At 47.5% G+C, this 20368-nt stretch overlaps 1 protein-coding gene across 1 annotated transcript in view; it reads right to left on the bottom strand.

Annotated features, from left to right (window-relative positions):
- Positions 1 to 20368, bottom strand: part of LOC119388120 (uncharacterized) — a 96779-nt gene that overhangs the window by 52416 nt on the left and 23995 nt on the right. The gene's annotated exons all lie outside the window — the stretch shown is intronic.

Below are 20368 nucleotides of genomic sequence, written 5' to 3'. Positions count from 1 at the left end.
GCAATGCCACACCACACTAGCGGCGCACAAGAGGCAGGTCTCCTCCGGGAAGTTTTCCTCATGTCGTTCTTTAATGTCGTTGTCGTCGTCGGCCGACTGGCGTCGTCGTGACGCGCGGGACCCACTATACTGGCTCCTTCTGCGGCCGCTTCGCCAGTGGCGTCAGGAAGATGAGCGGCGCTCGCGCCACCGAAGCAATTACACCGTAGCGCGGCTACCCACCCTTTTGTCGTCGCCCGGTTACCCAGAGAGAAGCAGGAGGGAGGGCTCCGTACCCTTGCCCCGTCGCCGCTGATGATGAAGTGCGCTTTTCAAAGAAGACGGGCACGCGAGCAAACAAAGGAAAAACGGAACACCCGATACAGGCCCCTCTCACGCAATCTCCCTCTCGCGCTTCCTCACCCGCACATTCTGCCCATCGACGCTGCGAAAGTGAGAGATGCACTCGTTTGGCAGTTTCGTGCTCGCAATTTTTTTTTTTTATGTAACGTTTTCCGCGTAATGGGGCACCACTTTCAAAAGCCTCTTTTGGATAAAAGACACGCCTCGCTGATTCCTCCGCGAACGGCGCGGCAACCACTAATCGAGATTCGCTAGCGCTTAAACGCAGCAAATGTTGGACTGGGTTAGTTCGTTAAGCTTGATGGTGAGAGATCGGAGCCTGTTTTCACTCGTCGCCTTTCGACGAGATGGATGGATGGATGGATGAATAAACTTTATTTCGGTCCCTCGGAACGCGTCCTAGCACGTTGCGGGCCGCTCCCACGTCGGAACAGAAAGGCCAAGTCTCTCTGCTGCGTCGCGGGCCCGTTGGACTGCCCATAGTTGTGCTTCGAGTCCGGAGCTGGTAATAGCATCTTCCCATTTTGACTGCGTGGTGACTTCGCCGCCGTGTAACGCGGGGCACCGCCAGAGCATATGTTCGAGATTAGCGATATCTGCGCATAATGAACATGCATTAGTTGGCTGTATTTCAGGATAGATCTCGTGCAATAGCGTGGGGTTAGGGTACGCCCCGACCTGAAGTAGCCCGAGTGCCAGAGCCTGTGGTCTGCTTAATTTTCTGTGTGGTGGAGGGCACTGTCTTCGCCCCAGGCAAAAATGCTTGGTGATTTCGTTATACGAGGTGGGAGGGTCCCGATTCTCCAAAACCTCAACACGCCCTCTGGTAGCTACGCGGTCTACTATAACCACATGCTGTCGGTGGACATTGAGGACTTATTCTACTCTGTTCCACACGACGAACTTTTTGTCTCAGTCCGAGAGGCAATTGACTCGTATGGTGTGGTGTCCTTCCAGAATGGCTGCCTGGTTACGGTTGATAGTTGAGCGTCTGTTCTTCTGTGTCGTCCTGTCCTCCCTGCCAAGCCTTCGCTCTTCCAACCCAGCTACTATAGTCCTCGCGCAGCTATGTGGGCCGACTCATGAGATCGGGCGGGGCTCCCTCGATCTGTCCCATGTGAGCTGGGAACCAGACAAGTGTGTGTGGCTCGATGCTCTCGTCCCGGAGGATCCGCAAGGCCGGTTCCGAGATGGTGCCCTTGGCAAATGCTCTGATCGCTGATGTCGAGTCGCTGTAAATCGTGGACCTCCTGTTGTCCAGCAAGGCCAACGCAATCGCTGCCGTCGTCCGGACCGTCGTCGAGTTTGTGATTATCCCCTCGTGGTTGATGCTCACTGCCACATACGCCTTCCCCTCGGGATACCGACGAGATCTCAATCAGTCCCGACGAGATCTCAATTTTTTTTCTTGCTGTAAGCATATACTTTCGTTTCTCGTTTAAGTAGAAAACGTTCGATGCCCGTTCAAGTTCGCCAAGCATAGCCACCTATACAGTCACCTTCACTCGGGTTGCCCACATCGCCCTAGCTTAGCTGTGTAATTAACGAATGGTCACGTCGCTGTAGAGAAATCTATCAAACTAACAATCGTTAGAGTACTCACAAAAACATTGGAGCGACAAACAAGTAACCGTGTGTACTTTTCTCTTTTTCTGACAACTTCCAGTACGCCAGGCAGCAAGAAGCGCCAACTAAAAACAAAATAAGAGGGGGGGGGGGGGGTCATCAATGATGATACGTAACATTCGCAGTCGGTTCCCTCCCATTCGCCCGCTCGCTATAGTTAACATTTTGTCCTACTGTCCTACTACGAATCAACATCACGCCTGCATCCACCGGATGCTCAACACACCCGCATTTCTACTTAGATAAGTGCATCCACAGATATTGAAGAGAGGGGAATGAAGGAGAGGCAAGAAGATTAGCTCTACTTTGTCCAGTTTACTACCGTACACGTGAAGAAGTGAATGGGGGAGTAAATGAGAGAGAGAACTTGAGTCTAGATGATCACAATTAGGTCGGTAGCTTTGAAGTATTGCAGGAAGACGTATTCATGTCCAACGAATTTTCGAATGCGAATTCTAGCACACATGTAGTCTACCAGAAGAAGAGCTAAGGACGGGGAGGTTAAAAGTGCACAGACCGAGACGACGTTCACGGAATGCGACGGCCGTGTACGTCGTCAGTTATGGCACAGAATATGAATGTTATGTACACCGCGCCTTCGAGGACGACAGCGACAGCATGACGTCGGGTTTGCGCCTTTATCTGAACGCAGCACGAGGTTGCTGGGCGAGCAAATCGAGAGAGCTATAACCCCCCAAGGGGCAACGCCATCTCGGCGCGACCACCGCGCAGCGAGAGAGAGATAATGTTGAAAACACCGCGAGAATTTTGCGAGGTCTCTTTTCCGGACAACAGGTCAGCCTCCTTATCTCGACGCACCTCGCAACCAGACAGGCAGGAATGAGAGCCGCGTGGCCCATAACTTGCGCGCGAGCGATCACTGTCAAAAGTGGACGGAGGATGGACTGCTGACACACTTGACCGGGACGCGTCGGTCGAGAAATCGGACGTCCTTGCCCTGGTGTACATGCATTGCACTCGGAAAAAAAAGGAGGCCTCGCGAACTAAAGCAAAACAGTACAAGCACGCACGGTGCCCTGTTTGTGCACCGTACAGGAGGTTCTCATTTCTGCAGAGAAGTGCGCAGCTCAGGAAAATGTAGCGAAAATTCGTTGCTCTTGCACGCCGCGTTAAGTCGAAACGTGAACAAGATGCGGCTAAACAGAACGCGTTCTTTAATTAGCGCTTTCGTAGATTCGTGTAATGTTAACATGACAGCCTTCGAGGCCTGTATATATGCCATCTTTGGCGACCGGACAAGTTTCGGTGACGGAGTGAGTTCTCGAATCATTCCTTGCAAAAAACGACCTGCATCGCAATTTACTTGTTTAGCGTTTAATTTGTAATAGCCGAATCGGCTTAATGGCCATTGGGGGTGCGGGGGCCTTGAACGTTAGAACAGCTCCTTCTAATTGTGTTTATCAGCATGAGAACGACATTACTGTGTCGGGGGTTACGGTTACAGTTATCTATTGTTACGATTTGAAGTACGCGCACGACGACCCATTTCAGAAATATGGGTTACAAGTGTCACCACGTTCCGAATGTCAAGTGCAGCGGCCCTGACGGCGCGATGATGACAGTGCGTAACAAAAGAGCAATGAGTTACTCGCAAGCGCAATAGGACACCTCCTTACTAATTCTTCACGATTACATACCAGACTATACGTCCAAGACAAACCTTTGTGTCAAACGAGTAAGCAGAACTTAGTCGCGCAGCCTCAGACCTACAAAAAGTATAACAGTATTCAACTGCTGTTATTAGTAGATTGATATATCTAATAGCGCGCAGTCACTCGCAGACCATTCCTTCAGTGACACGCCTTTACCACACTGCTCCCAAGTCACGTGGGGATAGCCCGAAATGTACGCGCGGATCAGTGTGCGGCAGCAGAAAACGACTTTAGTATTTCAAAAGGTAAATATTCCTGTTAGGGATGATATTCAAGCTGTTCGTAGAGCGCTAACCTTTAAACGGCAACGTGAATGGCAATCGATAGACAACAATAAGCTTCAATTATGCCATTCCTTAGTGAGTGGAAGTCGTGTTATCGTCAAGAACTTTTCATCGAAGTAATCATTTGTCGTCTTCGAATAGGTCACACGCACATCACCCTCAACTATTTGTTGTGAGAGAGAAGGAGAACCGAACATGTGATGAATATCACGAACTACTAATGGTGTTGCAAATTTTGACTAGTATAGGTGCCCGCATTTTGAAGCACATTAACAGAAACACTAACGCACGCTGTATAACTTGAACATACCACTTCGCCACATGATCGTTTTGGGAGATGCGCTGGTATACCTCTGACGGACGTGATCAGTTTTTTAGAAGAGATCGATTTTAACATAAGCTTTAAGCGATGCAGCTTACGCTGCGTTTAAAAGCGAAACATTTTTTTTTTTTTTTCACCCCGTATCTGGCGCAGCATAGCCTGAGTCGCTCTCGAGCTTTTAAACCTATACTTAACTAGCCCTCCTCCCCCACAGTGCTAGTGTGCAAGTCACGCTCAAACGCTATCTGTCAATTGACTCCTCCGCCTTTAAGCACCTACTCAGGCTAAGTCGTCAGCCATACTATTTACAAATTCGTTTGGCAACGTGTGCCTTTCGTTCTTGCTTCTTTTCTTTTCTGAATATGGGGTGAAGGAGCCATTGCCCGACAGGTTACCATAAATGAACGTCAGCCTGCCCGGAAATTAATGTATTTATGCGCACATTTTTGCGAACACTCTTTCCACACGCAGTGACCCTCACACTTTGCGAAGCGCCCATAGCTACATCGCCATGAGCGGAGGATGTAGTCGGCAAATTCGTAATCTGAATCAGTGTTTTCAAGACACAAAAGCCTCAAAGAAGAGCTCTCTTTATCACGCTGCTGAAGAATTACAAGTACACTATCGAATTAATCGCAGCCCAAAGAACCTGCAATATATTTCGCAACACGTCGATGACTCGTAAGTTACAAGGAGATAACAAGAGCGTAGTACCAAACAATACGAAGGTGGAGCAAACAGGTACACAAACGAAGAGGAGAGAGCCGGGGCGATACGTATGATATACGTAATTAGTTTAACCAAGTCCGGACCGTATGAGTAGTTATCACTATCGGCAAGCCGTGTAGCTGTGACATCGACGGCAGCTGCTTCCATGACGCTATTTGGGAGCCACTGCGAAGCAGAACTACACGCAGTGACGTCAGCTACGTAGAGTACGGCTGCGACGTACAACCGACCGCGACACGCTCAACTACCCGCCTACGAGCGCGCGAACCGGTGTGCCGTCACGCTCCTGCGATGCGTAACCGTGACGGAGCTTTCTCACCGGACGACAGAAGACGGCTGGGTACATTCACTTAAACTGATAATGGGATGCTGAGTATGCTATTACAAACTGCGTGTCCCCAACTATCTGCGCGTGTTTCACGAAAAGAAACGGCATATTGCGGGAACGAAAGAAAGAATGACGAAAAGAAAGAAAGAAGTAATATGGCGATTGGCCCTGTCAACTGCACGCGGAGCATACGTGTGAACTTCTGAACTGCGTATCCTAATTCCATGCACACTCTTTCTGCGTCATACTGACTTGCAATATGAGTGTATAGTGACTTCGTTAAGCTAGCCTTAAAGCACACTCTGTCCGCTGTTCCCGTAGTTTTTCTTCTCTCATTACCTAAGAAAATATAAAGAAGGAAATTCAAGCATTGGGCAGCTTGTGGTCATGTAACCTGTGCAGGTGCAAACGAGCAACTAATAAATTATATTACAGCGTCGCCAAGCTACACGTTCGCGTGTTCGTAACGCGCTTGAAAGCACGGAGGTGCGGCGTGCGAGTGCGAGAGAGAGAGAGAGAGAGAGAGACAGCAGCACGAGCATCCTGTGCGCATTTTGACTTCGCGATACAAACATTGGAAAGATCGATATCTCCTCGACACGTTTCAGAACACCTTTGTAAAGGCATCGCTGCGTGTATAGTATAGTACACATAGCGCACGGCAGCGTAGTGCACGAGTCTTCGAAACATTTCTATTGTCAATCTTTCGTCGCGCACGGAACAACGCACCTTGCGCGCTTCTGTGTGTCGCTCCAGAAGCGGACACGACCCCGCGCCTCAAACAATGGGCGGCACTCGAAGCACGTCGCAAGCGGCCGGCACGCGTGTGCAGCCGTCGCACAAACCCGAGCATCCTAGAGACGACGACCGTGTCGTGTATATAATGATGGCCTCATCTCTCGTCCGCAGCCGCCACCTTCTGCAAATAGACTCGTTTCACGACGCTCGCTCGAGCACATCAGCGGCGTAAAACACTTTCATCGAGGGAAAAAAAGCGCTCGATCTCACCGTGCACAAGGACGTTGAGGGGATTTAGTAATGCGCCGCTTACAGCGCAATAACTGAACACGCCGCGATCGTTTGCGACGCGAATCGTCTTCGCCTGTTGTCCGCGAAAAGATCATTCCATCATTCACGGTCGCATAAAAGCAACCACCAGGAAGATATCGATACCACGTGGCTCGTCGTAAATGCAGGGGAAAAGAAGAAACGCGCGTCATGGGTTCGCTCGTGTATAGATAGGGGAACGAGGAAATCTCGGCACGAGCTGTGCAGATTGTCCTTATACTATACATACCAGATCGTGCCGGTGCACAGTCGTATACAGGCAGAAATCGGCGACAATAAAAACTCGATCATTAACTCAAATGCGCGGTCTCTCTATGTCGACCAAACGTGGCTGAGCAGCGGCGGCGAAAGAAGAACTCCATGCGCGGGCGGGCGCGCAATGCACGCGGCAGTGCATGTATGCACCGTGCACGGTTTATAGCGCAATCCGACAAGGATCTCTGCTTAACTATATACGAGATAACTATAAGTGACGTTCATTATGCGACGCGAACTCAACCACGGCGTGCGAACTATACACGGTCAACAAAACAACGGGGGACGAGAGGGGGAGAAATGCGGAAAAGTTTCAGCCGGTCCCCGGCTCAGCTCAAAGCAAGAAATAAGATATAATATCAGTGCCGCGTTCTTCAAGTAATCGGCGCTTCTGGAGTGCGTATTGTGTCCATTTCACAGTCGTGTGAAGCGCATTCCGATCGACAAATTCCGTCGCGGTCGCACATATACTAGTATATGACAGAGCTGCAGATTTTGCCACGCTTAGAGAAGTACACACACACACACACACAGATTATATATATATATATATATATATATATATATATATATATATATATATATATATATATATATATATATATATATATTCCCAGCTCTGCTCCATCAAGTTTCCTAGGGAGCGCTGCCGGATTACACGTGAACATCACATGCGGGTGTGACACAAATTCAACTTCGCCGAAGCACGCACGCACACACACACACACACACACACACACACACACACACACACACACACACACACACACACGTCTCGTTTTTCACAGGAACCGGAACATAAAACGTATTATGCGAATAACGTATTAACCAAAGAGCTTTAAAAAAGGAGAAAAATATGCATATATACTTCTTCAGCAATTCAATTTCGTTGAGCAACATTCAAGCAGCTGTTCAAGTTGCGGTGCACTTTCTTCTTTTCAACGTCTAGGAGTGAATGCTTCTGAAGAGTCAAAAAAAAAAAAAGCTGCAGTTTGTTCACTCAGCTACGAAGCTACAAAGTGCGTCCAAGTGTTCGATCGAGTGCGTCGCTCACTGTTGGCAGCGATCTTTTCGCCGCAAAACCGCGGCCTCAGCGACTCTGCAACGCGTAGATCGTGGCTTGTTGGAACGTGGTTTGAACTGTAGTATACCGAAGAATAAACGCAGGGTTTCTATATATATATATCTATCAAGATCCACTTTCGCGGTCGTACTGTCAAATTTCGGACAAAAATGTGATCGCATTAAACGAATGGAAATGCATTATTTCCAAGGGGCGCTGGCCGGGAATAAAAAGAAAAACGTATTAGGCCGAAAAACGTATTATGCAGAATCGTATCAATGAGATTCCACTGCATATATATACTGTCGAGACTCCATCGGCGCATTCAGTACAGTAAGCTGCCGCTATCTTGGAAAGGTTACAGCGCACACAGACGGGGACAAAGTGAAGAAGGAACACGACGCGCCGTTTCTTCTTCACTTTGTCCCCGTGAGTGTGCGCTGTAACCTTTCGAAGATACAATACCAATTAGCTCACCAAGCCATCCTCGCGCCGCTATCTCGCGCGATAAACTGAACTAAGATTCATCAGTTAACAGCGAATTCAATGGCCGTTAATTACCGCAAGTTAGACAATGTGGTATTCAGCAGCTGTACATGTTCTTGAAACTTACTGTGGACAATACCATGCTAGTCAACGTTGTACTATAACAATGTAACGTTTTATGCTATGCAAGAGCTTACACTTGCGATTCAAAAGTGACTTTGGTATCTCCTATTCGTGCAGTTTCCCCTTATTGGAGGTGCCGACCGTCCTTGTCAGTGCGACAAAGTCGACAATGTGCAAACCCAGGCCGGCTGCCCTAAATGATTGAGCCCGTCCACTAAAGCACGTCATAAGACGACGCAGAGCAGAGAAATGTCCGAAGGGCTTCCGCACGATACAAAAGCCGTCTCGTTTACAGATGGACTCTTCCATACGTACAAAGTGTTGAGATACACAGCGCATTAATCGCACAGTATATGCATGTTCTAGTTTTGCCAACAGCAAATACATATTCATATCACTGCATGTACCAGCTGTCGCCCTGAATGCACGGCACGTCATAAATGGTTGCAGAGAGAAATTTGAGTACAATATGAAAGGCCACGGAAACGCGATTAAATGGCTGCGAAATTTATCCTGTTATAGTTTACAGTAACTTTGGATTTCACAGCCCTGAGGTTAATTCATTCAAATCATGACGTTCAAGTCGCAACTAACGTCAACGCCACGCACATGCTGACGCAGCACCGACACGCCATCGCGCATCGAAGGACGCAGAGACATGAGCCACTTCCTTTTTAATATATTTTCTGTAAACTCGTGTCTGAAAAAGCTGATAGACGAACGATATCGCAGACAGGCAGCGCACACACACACACACACACACACACACACACACACACACACACACACGTCAACCGGCCCACCTGAACTATATAGGTATTCGATGCTCTGTGTACACGTCTAATCTTCTGTGTCATTTGAACGCTAACGGTTCTGCTTTGAGAAAAACGGTCGATTTGCAAGCGAGTCCAAAGTAGTCGTGATTCCTATCGAGGCTGTGAAATCCTTATAAAACACGACACCGTTCTAGTGGTAGCCACAGGACGCATACAATTTCTCGCCATAAGGATAGAACTACCGTATATATAGTCCTTTCTGCATAACGCAGGTGCGTTCAGGTTTCCGGTAAGCCGTGAAACGAAAAGTCAGTTTCCCGCGCAAACAAACATCCCAGTCACGCGAGCGAAATGACAGAGCTTTCCTTCGGGCCGATCCATTAAACGAAGAGAAAGCACAATGGTGAACGCTGGGAAACGTATAACCACAACGAAAACAAACAAACGACCAAGTAACCCACAAGAAGAAAACTGCAGCTTTCCAGAAGCCATTCCTTTCTATACATGTAGGGCAAACAGGTGTTCTCTACCTCAAACAGCCAACAAGTGCGTGGAAGCGGTTGCGAAAGTTATTGCATTACGCTTCACTTAAGTGCAGAGAAGAATGTATATGCATACGTAGTGTCGCGAGAAACATGAACGGGTGCACCAAGATCGTGCTTAAACAACGATATTACTATATAGTGATGTGCGGACACGAATCTGACGTACTGATTTGTAAGACGGACTTTTTCGCTTGAACGTTTAGAGTTGTGATCACTATTGCGCTTGGCAAATATGTTTAACACGCACTTAGCCACTATGGTCTCTTAAAGGTGGTTTCGGCGTTCTATTTCGTATTGCTCAAGACTGTACAGTCATGGTCAATTCAAATACGCACGTTTGTTTTCACTGGCACGCGAAGGGCCAGCTTCACTTCTGCTAGCAAGCTTAAAGTGAGGCCTAAGACGGCCATCTCTGGCAACCACACATTTGCTCTTGCGAGAAGGCACTCTCGATGAATGGATGAAAAGAAAAACTATATGATCAGTCAAGCGAAGAGAAAAGAAAATAAGGGAAGAGGTATGGGGCGAGAGGAAGCGAGCGGGTGGGAAGGACACCATAAAGTGACCCTGGCGACCCGCTCCGACTGGTCCAAGAGTCTCCTCCGAGCCCCCAGTCCCAGCGGGGCGAGAAGGATCTACCACGCCTAGTATACTATCGACTTATTGCACATGCTAAAGCTGTTCTGCTTTGTAATTTCTTGTTCGTGTTTCATATGTTCTTGACTCTACATGTCGCACGTTAAGTAACGCACCGAGCCTGCACAGCTTCCAGTTTTGACAACCCACGAGCAGGAAGGAACAGCAGCTGCACGGCCTTTGCTGACGTCGGAATGAAAAGCTAGGTCACAAAGTGTGACGCCAATGAACTTCGGAGAAAAGAAACAGAGAAAACGAAATGGCAGAAACAAAAGAAAGAAAACGTGGCCCGGCAACAAAAAACCGTGCTTAATATGCGCTCAAGGAAACGCCGACGACGACAGAGCAAGGCAGGGGAAAAGGGTGAAATATAAAAATAAATAAAAGAAACTCTCTAACTCCGACACGTCGCGTATGACGGGGAACGACGCCAATAAAGAGCGTCGAATTTTGCGGCGTGAATGCGGGCGCTCAGATGATCAAGCAGCTGTTGTAGAGCGATGATGCTTGAGCAAACGTCCAGTCGCGCTCCACACACATATGCATACTCGTTAAAACGGCTGCCTCGCAAGGAAGATACGAAGAGATGTCGAAATATTGAGCAAATCAGCTCATTCGTTACAACTGCTGGGTGTTGAAGCACACGCACCCTTTAACTTGCGCTTACTACTATATACAGAAGGGTTTTCTTCGCGTAGAAACTTCGTGAACACGACGCTAAAACAAGTGGAATGAGGAAGTCTAGAATGGCAGCTTAGGTTGTGTTTTGCCGCCGTCGTTTCTATCGTCTATGTAATGTTTGGCTTATAAGAGAGTCAGCCAAACTCTAACCGCAGTGTTTTTTGTTTGTTTTTCCAATACTTAAGATCAGGGGTCTCAGACACGTGGCCCGCGGACCTCTCGACAGCAAGCGGCTGGCACATGACAGTCTTCGACCTATATGTTTTAACGCGATAGCGTTAAAGAGCTCGTTTCGCGAGCCGGTGCCGCTGTCGTTGGTTGTGAGCGAAAAATCAGCGTTGTCCGTGACCGAAAAATCGAGAAACACGCAAATAAAAATATAATAAAAATCTTTGGTTCGAGTGAGAATCGAACCCGGCCAGGCATTCTGCGTGACAAGCCGGTGTTCTACGACAGAGTCACGTCATTGCTTGAAACTGCTTAGGGAAAAGAAAAAAAAAAAACTATATGAATGGCATGTAGTGGGAGGAGTCTCCTTAACGCATGTAAGATTGCGTGACAAAAGCGTAGAACCGGGCCAAGCGTCGAAACATGTGAACTGCGCAACGAGTGGGTGCTTTAAAGGCCCACAAATTACAAAGCGCTCAGACATATTTAATCATGATCATCAGCAAAAGCATCAACAAAATGAGCAGCTGCGTAGGTTCGCCTGTTGCCTTGCGGACGCGTAGTGGGCCCTTCGTTGACTCGCAAAAGGAAGAATTGTGGCGTAGTGGATACTGCGCAACTGTACTTGCAGTAGGCATTCTAGTATGGTTTGAAACGGCCAATGTTACGCACACAGGCGTGTGTTTCCCTGCGGCATGGCTGGGCATGCGCCCAGAACAGAAGGTAATGCGCACGAGGCCCGATTACGCTATCGCGTTCTACTCTTGAAGGCGAAGCACAAGCGTCTTCCAAGCTAGTTCTTTTCTTGATAAGTATGTTCATGAGCTACAAAGGCATGATTGGTTTAAAGCATTTCTTTCGTGAGGCACCCTCGGCGGTGACCATGTGTTGATACACAATCGTGAAAGAACAACGCTATAGTTAAGAATCGGCGTCGAGATTTTAGTCATCTTGGAGATTGGTATCGATACAGGTATGTCGTTCGAATTCTGGCGTCAGATCCCCTTCAGAAATGACCCATATATGAGATATGAGAAAGGGCTTTCTTCAAATGGCAACGTCATCTGACTTTTTTTTTTTTTTTTTTTTGACAAACTACCAACTATATGCAGCCTTCCGTACAAAACTACAGTCCACAGTACAAACTACAGTCTTCCGGACCGCTGAGTACAGCTACAGTATACATAAGCCCAACACTTCAAAACAGATTACAATGTAAATGAGCTGCGGAAATAGATTCACACAAAATTACTAAACAAAGCGGCAAATTACGACACAGTAAAAGCGCGAGACGGTAAATGCAGTTTCAGTTATCTGCAAGACACGCTTTTCCTTACCTATAATTGATATTAAGGCTCTTGCGGCCAAACGAAAGTAGATCGAGTGAATAGGTTTACATGGGATATCTGCGAGCATACTGTACCGTGGACTCGTTGGCCGACAAAGCAAGCCAACTATCCCACGTCGGCAGATCGACATGGGGCTGTCAGCCTGCTTCATCGGCTATTGCTGAGAGTGGGTTTAAGTCTTTTGAGAGCGCTTCTCTTAGGTGCCCGTTTCTGCGTTGAGCGGCGTCGCCGTTGCCGTCGGTGGCGTAACCGATAGACATGAAAAAAATACATGAAAAAGAAAATACGCAGGATCGAATGGGATTTGAACGCCGGCCCTCTGCGTGGCAGTCGAGTATTCTACCACAGGGCCACGCTGGTGCTTGAAACTCATTTGCAAAAAGACCCTATACAGGCGTCATGTCGGGCAAGGAACCGCGTTAACATATGTAATATAGCGCGGCAGAAGAGTAACATAATTAGTCATCACACAATGCTAATTGCGCAACGAGTGTGTGGTTTAATGCTTCCTATACCCACTGCAATGTGCTCAGCCGTAATTCTTCGTCATCAGCCACATGCAGCATCAACAAAGTGTCCATAATACCTTGCAGATGTGTAGCGGGTGCCTCGCTTATCCGCAGACAGACGAATAATGGCGTAGTGGGCGCTGTCCTACTTCACAAAAATCATGATTAATGGCGAGGTCGATACCTTGCGGCAAGCCGAAACTTCAAACACAATTGGCCTTGCCCTAACACGAAGCTGCACTAAGAATTCGCATTAGGCAGTATCGTAATCATTGGTGATTTTTTTGCATTTTGCACAGTAATTGCCTACAGCATCTAGTGTGACTTTTTTAATCGCGAGGAGACCCTTCAACCAATATGTGTAACTATCCAATATGCAGTTACATGTGTGAGAGTCCCCCGCTAGTGCAATTACACTAGCTTGCTTTGATCAAATATTACCGTCAATGAAAACCATTTTTGAACATCGACATTACAAGCTATCCCGTCTAAGGGAGACGAATACACTGTCGCAGTTTTAGCTTTTAAGAACAAGTTCAACAGACCTGCACAAGCGGCTGTTTGAATTGGTGCTTGCTATGATAGGAAGCTGGCGGTGCTCTCTCTCTCGCTCGCTCTCAACCTGCCCCGCCTCCGTCCCCTAGTGTAGGGTACGCGAGCGTACCGGATCTTTCCGTCCGATTAGCCTCCATGCCTTTCCCTTCTTTTCGGGGTCTCTCTCTATCTCTCGCTCTCTCCGTTAAGCTCTTCGCACATGACCGAGCCGACGAAGTGCCAAAATATGGTTTGCGATGAAAAGTTACTCGCATCGAATGACAGAATTGCGAATCCAGACTCGCTAAGCAATGAAGACATCTCAGCCGCAGATATAGCGCAATTATCGCCGCGATCAAACGCGATCTTCGCTGCTAAGAACCATTCTTTCTCTTTTGCGCAACGCAAGCGTTGGACAGCCTCCAAGAGGGCGGTCTGCCTGGTTAACATGATGTAGCGCTCGCACTTATTATATGTGTCGAAGTCACGTCAGGCACTGAGCCGCATACCAAGTGGCCACATTAGTATGCTCTGCTGGTCGGTGTAGGACTGCCTAAAGCTCTGGAAACCTCATATTGAGTACGGGGTGCAGTATTTACAAAGGTCACGCGAACTACACGAAAGATGTTAGCGGGCCGTATTTCAAATCCGCGGCGCCTATATAAGGCACCATCACGAGAATTAACTGAGGCGTGGAAAAAAAAAAAGACATCAAGAAACACACGCGACGGCACAACTGAGACCTGTTTCCAACGTCAATTCCGAACCTCTCGTAATGAAGTAACTAGTAACTATAAGAAGAAAAGGCTGTGCTCTACTACAGGTATGCGCGAATAGCGATTTTTGAGAACGAACCGAATACAAGCGCATCGAATCGAACGTCAAATAATTATGGAATTGTTTTTTTTTTTTTACAATTAATCGAAGAGACGTTTTTCCAATATCAAATGATGTTCACATCCTAGTATTCACAATGTCAGCCCCAAAAGCACACACTGAGCTTCGGGATCAAATAACCAGGTTCTTCGCGTGCAGAGAACTCTTCAGAAAGTGCGAACGATCGTTGCATAGCCGCCAAAGTCTGGCTTCCTGAGCGACGAAGCAGCTCTCGCGCTTTCCGCACTCTTGCAGCGAGTTTCGCGTTTGTTTGGTTGCAGTTGACACTTTGAAGTATTCGTAAGATGTTCAACAAATATTCGCACTTAATTACGAATAGTGACGATTCGATAGAATATTCGAAATTTTCGAATGTTCGCACAACCTTAGTGGAACTATACCATAAATGTTAAGGCCCATTCACGCCTACGACTAGCAGCGGTCACGCGACCAAGTTAGTCGCCACGCGACTGGTCACACGTGGTCGCAAAGCGACTGCTTGCACTCAGTCGATCTCTGCTCTATTTTGCAGTAGCGCGACTGCAATCGCAAGCCTCTGAGCCAATCAGATGTGCAAGAGCGCCCGTCAGCTTATTTTACGGGGCATGACAATGCGATCAGACGAATTCTGAGAGGCGACGGGTGTAGGTCGCACGCAGGTGTGAACATCGGTTGCCTTGAGTCGCACCAGTTGCAAATGGCCACGCGACCGGTGCAAGTCGCAGACGTGAATGAGCCTTAAGTCTTCCGCTACGTAAACAGCGAAAGGAAATTTAACTAAAAGCGTTACCGACAAGAGAGACGAAACGCGGCGGATATCGTCGATTAAGTCTGTTCGAGTAGGGACGGAAGGATGCACGCGAGTCGTCCCTCAAACGTTGACACGACCCGACACGGTGCGCACGCACTCGCCTATCTCTATAACGGCGCGCCGATGTCGGAAACGAAGCGCGACGCTGGGCGTGTATGTCGAGCGCGGCGCCGCTTCCACGGTTGACGGCGCCCAGATGCGAGCTCTTCTTCCTCGAACGAAGCTTACGTAAGAGGAAAAAATAAAATAAAGAACTATGGCTGCACGGTTCCCTATACGCTCGGGAGAATTTCGGCCGAATTCTTACGGCATGTTCGAAGAAAAAAGCGGTCCGCGCATTTGGACAATTATAAGCGTGAAACGCTCTCACGCGGGGGCTCTCCCGCTGCACCGGCTTCTCTTTCTAAACACCCGTGAAAACTTCACTGTAAACTGCAGGCTGCACATCGTGGAACGGTCCCGTTACGCCGTACTTTCGCTCGACGTGAAATTTGAGCGAGAAGCCTTGATGTACAAAAAGTAAAGAAAAAAAAACTGGGAAGAAACATTGGCGTCACGATTTCAGTAATGTTCGATACTTCGTTATCGGAGATTGGGAGACTAATGTGAGAAGAGTGAACAGCTCTATTTAAATGTGGAGATATTTGTTGGCGTAGAAATATTCCCCTATAAGTATAACTCTGCAAGAGGGAGAGAGTAAAAATGGGGAGACGGAGAACATGCCTTAAAATAAGGACGGCAGCATACAAAATGTAGAAAAAAGAAACAATGTGCAATACTGCGCAGTTTCAACTTGATTAATTGTTCCGTGTTATCCAAACAGTGTACCTACTGCACGCAGGTAAACGAATTGCCACCTATATTTTTTTCTGCCGTAACTAACAGTATTACAGCACGAAAATGTACAATGTCGACATGAGATCATGAAGTGAGAATCAATGAACTATAGGCACTCTTATTTTAACGTGTGAAGCAGCGCACGGACACAAGACACAATAGGAATAGCGGCAGGGACAACCGCTGTATATGAAGTCGTCTGGCACTATAGAGTCCGTCTGCAGATAGGATCCTGGTGGTGACTGCGGTGACGTCACGTTGTTTAGTGCACGAATAATCATTACAATAATTACGTTTGTGGCGAATAATCGTTGACGGCGAAGACTGTCAGGGCCTACATATGAAATCTCGTAAACGCGCCAAGCGCCGAAAACGAGAGGGTCCCCGATACACCAGGGCCCCGCATCCAGAAACTCGAACAGAAAACATTCCTATCCATGGGACCTGCAGAAAGAAAGCTACGTCAACCGTAAACTGATTCTCCCGCTGACTTTTCGTGCTGTTGTACTTCCATGGCTGTTGAGCTGGTATGCCAAGGTGAACGCTCCTGTCGGCATCTTGGTAAACGTCTACAGACCACAGCCACAGAGTATATCAGCAACCCGCCGTGCTGGTCTAGCGGTGATGGTGCTTGGCTGCTAGTCCGAAGGTCGTGGGATTGAATCCCGGCCGCAGCGGCCGCATTTCAATGAACGCGAAATGCTAATAGCCCGTGTGCTTAGCCCGTATGCACGTTAAAGAACCCCAGGTGGTCGAAATTTCCGAAGCCGTCCCCTACGGCGTCCCTCATAACCATATAGTGGTTTTGGGACGTAAAACCCCAAAAATTATTATTACGGTATAGCAGCAATAAAAAGAGTAAAAAGAGTAAGTCTACGATTACAAGTCAATCAGGACACATTACAGATTGTCTGTTTGAGGCAAACCACAATCAAACCACAATCTTAGCATACGAAAGAATTCCGTCGAAAACACGCGTAATCATCACTTAATGCCAAATAGCCACTGTCAAACACTAGCGCACAATAACAGGTAGAACATTCACGCAAAGCCATTTACAAGGGCAAATATGCTATTTATATGAGCATTACAGGTGTTCGTCTCACCAGCTGGTGACACGTCAGTAGCAGCAGTTGCTCTGTACATCAGAATGTATGGAAGCACAGGCGCACGCGGGCAAACGTTCACCTGCGTGCTTTCGAAATCGAGAGAGAAACAAGAAAGTCACGAGAAAGCGGGGAAAGCGAAGCCAATGCCTTCGACAATGCAACAGTAAAACCCAGCGAGCACAGTCACAACAGTTCAGGTGGTACCATGGCCTCTTGTGCAAGGCAATACTGATGCAGCCTCGCAAGCAAGCGAAAGAATAAATAAAGAAACTAAGGATTTACGTGCCAGGACCACGATATGATTATGAGACGCGCCGTAATAAAGAACTCTGGAATAATTTAGACCATTTCGAGTTACATGTGGCCCTAAATGTAAGCGAACGAGGTTATTTTTGCATTTTTCCTCCTTCCAAGTGCCACCGCCGCGGCCGGGAATCAAACACCCGTCCTCGAGCTTTTCAGCGCAACACCATAAGCAGCTCATAATTCAGTGATGAGAATATTTGAAAACCGTAACGGTGAAACCAGCTATGCAGACATGGACAAGCGATCAAGCGAAGAACGGCGCATGGGTTCTACACTTCGTTTCTTACGAGTTCTTGCAGTATACAAAGTTATTGAAACTAGGGCGCCTTCGTGCACTGCCCGCTTAACGAAAAGTAGTACGTCACACATTAGGCGAAAAATACGCAAACAAGATGCGTATAGATTGTCCCTGTGTATTTCACCAACGCTTCACAACTGCTGCATAAGCATGCAGGGAACGTCGTGTAGGAACGGTGAATCCAGAATAAGGGCTTTCTAGTAAAAGTGGTTTTCGAGGATTTATACCCGTGATATGCCGCTTTAAAAAGGGAAGAAAAAAAAAACTGGAATTCGAGGTTGCGACGCTGGCGTAGCTAAATCTCTGGCATGCTTCTTCAAATGATTAAGGTAAGCTGTCGAAGTGCTCGAAAAATGGCAACGGGCCAGGCCTATTGGCGCCTCCGCAGGGTCGCCCAAGTAGCCAAGTCGACGATTTTCTTGTAAACATCGCTTCCTTCCACCTCTCTCTAAAGCGGGTACCGCCGAGAAAAGAAATGAGGCGGCGCAGTCGGTTGCGCGGAAGACGACGTAGTAGTGATAGCGCACTCCGGATAAATTTCAACCACTTCGTATTCCTCGGTGTACATCTTAGTTTTCGCGTTCCGCGCCCATCGGAGTGCAGCCATCGCGACCTGGAATCGAACTCTGGACTTGGTTCTCAGGAGCAGGGTGTCATATAGTATATTGAGCAACCGCGGCAAGTCGCGAAAGGTACGGTCGGATGTTTTGCTGCGCGTAGATGGAGGGCACCATTACCGCTATGCCTTCACACGTTGACGCGCAGAACAACGGACAACATGGCAATGAACGGTTCGCTTGCAGAAGTCCATTTTGCAATATAATATTCACACGTACAAATTTCTGTCCAAGTCGTACCCACAGTATACGGAATATAGCTGCGCATGGCTTCTGGGTAATCATTGCGTTTCTTTCTTTCTTTCCACGCGGCAGAACATAACAGAACAGAGCAGAACAACGGACGTAGGGAGCAGTGTCAATTAAATACTACGCGTAACGCAGGAATACAAAAGGAAAAGGAGGATATTCGCGACGAGTCGTCTTTCGCGCGAACGTGTATAAAAAGGCCGTCCCACAACTCGAGACTCCACGAAGAGAAAAAAAGGGAAGAGTATAAGTGGCTAGGCAGCAGTTATTACTCGACAATACTGCGCTCGAAATCGGTCGCGCGTCTCCATTGTACTCTATGGCCGAGCAAAGCTGGGCGGCCTCTTTATTTTATTATTTTTTTTTTCACAGCGTCCCTGTCCTTTGTGAAGCGGCTCTTCAGCAGCGTACAGCCGCTTTACTGCGAGCAGTCACCGGAAGAATGATGAAGTGCGAGTTTTTTCGTCTCGATGGAATGGCTACTACATAATGGCCATCGAGTAACGTAGACACGGGGACAGAAATAAGTAAACGCGAAACGAAAGTCTCAACGGTCGTGCTTGCTTCTTTTTGCCATAGGAGCCGGCTGCCCGAGATGACTGTCCCGCAAGGCCTGGCAGTGCGCGGCAGATTGGTGCGCTGAGAAGAGCGCATTGGTCGACGGTATAGTTCGTACATTACAGAGACACTGAACGACGCAACGTCTTGTAGTGCGAGTGCTGCGATGCTGGAGTGATTATAGATCAGTGCCCGCTCAGCGTGACTTCGTGACTTTCCCTTCGCTCGGCTTCAGCAATTAAAAAGAAGCGAAGAATTCGTGTTGCGACGGCGCTACAGTAGCAGCCGCGCTTTGACTTTTGAAACGTCCTCAACAAACATACATCCTTCCACCCTCCCCCCCCCCCTCCCCGAAAAAGAAAAAAAAATAAGAGGGGGTGCTCGCCGTGAGCTGCAGTAACCGAAACCGAAAAATTTTGTATACATATATGCATCCACGAAAAGCAATGTACGAAGCATATCATATATGGTATAACCACTTTTGGCATTACTAGCTTATTTATGACCTCCCAGTGCAGAGAACAGCCTTGTACATACTTTCCATTTCTGCACTTTTTTTTTTACTTCTGCTATACAATCATGTGCCATGTTTGCCAGGCCAGGGGTACAAACCCTGTCATGCCTGATAAATGCCTTTTTGTCTGTACTCACCAAACGTCATCGATGCTGAAATAAAATGTTGATTGATTGATTGATTGATTGATTGATTGATTGATTGATTGATTGATTGATTGATTGATTGATTGATTGATTGATTGATTGATTGATTGATTGATTGATTGATTGATTGATTGATTGATTGATTGATTGATTGATGCTCTACGAGCACCGCAGCTCGGAGAGCCACGAAGGAGCACGAAGTTGAAGGGATGCTAATGAGAAAATTACTATAGCAGCTGTGTTAGTAAAATTACCATACTACAATGTCGAACGTGCCATTCACATCGTCAGAACAGTCGGTAAGCCCTAAAAACCAAATATGAATTAATAGTCTGAAGTCAAAGACGTCACACTAACGTGCCCGAAGCTGGAATCTAGGCGCGGAATTTATAATGAGCACATCACCGCAAAACGAGCAAGATTAGTGCTTAATAATGGCTATATAGTTTATCCCCAAGAACTTACTTCGTTTATCTCTTTAGTGTTTCTTTATGATGTGCGGCCTCAATGATGAATCGCGTAACGCTGTTTACGAAGCACGTATACAGAG

The sequence above is a fragment of the Rhipicephalus sanguineus genome, chromosome 3 (genome assembly GCF_013339695.2).
Source record: "Rhipicephalus sanguineus isolate Rsan-2018 chromosome 3, BIME_Rsan_1.4, whole genome shotgun sequence".
Classification (NCBI taxonomy): domain Eukaryota; kingdom Metazoa; phylum Arthropoda; class Arachnida; order Ixodida; family Ixodidae; genus Rhipicephalus; species Rhipicephalus sanguineus.
This window is presented reverse-complemented; position numbering and strand designations above follow the sequence as displayed.